The sequence below is a fragment of the Papaver somniferum genome, chromosome 11 (assembly GCF_003573695.1).
Source record: "Papaver somniferum cultivar HN1 chromosome 11, ASM357369v1, whole genome shotgun sequence".
Classification (NCBI taxonomy): Eukaryota; Viridiplantae; Streptophyta; class Magnoliopsida; order Ranunculales; family Papaveraceae; genus Papaver; species Papaver somniferum.
In genome coordinates, this window is record NC_039368.1 from 54,907,027 (window position 1) to 54,909,229 (window position 2,203).

Consider the following 2,203-nt stretch of genomic DNA (forward strand, 5'->3'; position numbering starts at 1 on the left):
AGACACATTACACTCTATCTATAAGGTTTTTTTTAATCATCTATATTGTGATATTCCTATTGATTCCTTGGTTGATGATGATTTAGTACAGGTTTGCAAACCTAGTGGAGATGTTAATATACCTAGAATTGTCAGCATAACTTTTCGGAAGATTCCTAATTTTGGATTAGAACTGCGTGCTTCTCCAGTACTGCTAGATTATTTTGCATCTCGTGACTTCTCTTTACCTGTGCATTTCTCCCAGATTGTTTCAGTTCCCATCCCTAGTGAACCACTTGAGTCGGTAATTCTTGTTACCGAAGATACATACTTTGCAAAAACTAGGATTGGGGATAGCTCTTTGCTTTTGATAGTCTCTACATCTTTATGTTGCTACAACGAGAGTGTGAGGTTGTCATTAATTGTATATATTGTGCTTTGGGTTGATCTCCAAATATTTAGGTTGTTGATATATGGAGAATCTTGTTTGTATATTCCAGTAGGTATGTCTATGTTCTTGTTTTATTTTTATTTGGTTACTTTTTGCAGTTCATTTTAGAAATTTCCCATCTTAATTTCTACGTTGGATGACTCAATTACATTGAGGACAATGTAATGTTTAAGTGTGGGGGAGTAGTTAACTTTTTACTTTTCTTTTTCAGGAATTTTCTTGCAATTTATGACCAGCTGTTGAGCGGGTCTATTGTAGGTTTGCAGGTATATTATGACCAGCTGTGTAGCGGGTCTAAAATTAAAAAAAATAAAAAAATGAAAAAAAAAATGATCAGATGTGTAGCAGGCCTTAAAAAAATATATATATAAAAAAAATGATCAGTTGTTTAGTGGGTCTTTCTATCTAGCTGTTTAGCAGACATCTCTATCCACTGTTTAGTGAATTCGTCTCGCTGTTTAGCAGACATTACTCTTTATCCAGTTGTTTAGCGGATCCGTCTCGCTGTTTAGCAGACATATCTCTACCACTGTTTAGTGGCTTCGTCTCGCTGTTTAGCAGACTTCACTCTTTATCCAGCTGTGTAGCCGATAAATTATTTGTTTTGCTCGAGGACCAGCAAAATATAAGTGTGGGGTGTTTGATAAGCACGTAGATGCTACATTTCATATCCATATTTATATTAGTTAGGACTCGATATTTTGGCTAATATCACTATTTTAGTGGTTTTACAGGAATTACTAGCAAATCCGATAATCGGTAAAATAATGGCTAAATAAGAAGCTAAGATGGCGTTTGCGACATACGGCTCCTTCAACAGTAACTATGGCTTGCCATGTTAACATCTTATATCTTAGCACTTAAAGCCATCTCCCGGCTAGAGACAATGGAAGAAGAGGGAGTTGCCTTTGTTACATCAGTTCTATTAGTGGCTAAGGCAAGTGAAGCCCACTGAAGGTTAAAGGGAAAGTGGGACGTGTCTCTAAATAATGTCCACATATAGCACTGACGTCTCTTGTTCGTGTCAACATAACGATCGGCAGTAATGGGTTCGTTTTGAAAGAAATATCAGCTAGTTGGAGTTGAGGCACGAACTGTGATTCAGTCGAATGAGAAGTGGATGAAGGCTTTAGAAGGCAACAGTTTTGAGGAAGAAGCATATCGATGGGCAATGGTGGTTTGTCTCCACTACACAGTGGACTTAATTGTGATATTGAGAAGGTTCTGTCTGTGCATTGGCCTGGTCATTTCTGTCGTGGAGATAGTTGCGGTTGAATGAGAGATTTCCTGCGAGCTGTAGCCGAGATAAATACACACAGCAGCGAACAAAGGGAACGGTGGTGTTTTCTCGTTCTTACGATGGGTGCAGTGGTATTGGTTATGAAGATGAAGCTGCGGATTAAGAGATGCAGATGGGGGATTGGATGCAGTACTCATTACGGTGGTGGTAACAAGAATTAAAAGGACAGAAAACGGAATTTGCTAAGTAACTCCATGAGAAGAACTCTAAAAGGTACAGGGGAAGAATAAGCACGGAACATGAGAAGAAAAGATGGTTTGAGCTGAGATACTTGTATTCCAACTGATCAACAGTGAACATTGAGTTTTGCTTCTGAACTGGCAGTGGAGGCTATGATGGCAACAATGGATGGTGAGCGATTACTTCATATGAGCAGCTCTCAGTTCATTGGAGTGTGCAGATGATGAGAATGGCTGAGATGTTTGAGTGCTAGGAGTGCAGAATGGATTCGAACTGGTTCTCATGCAGGTGAT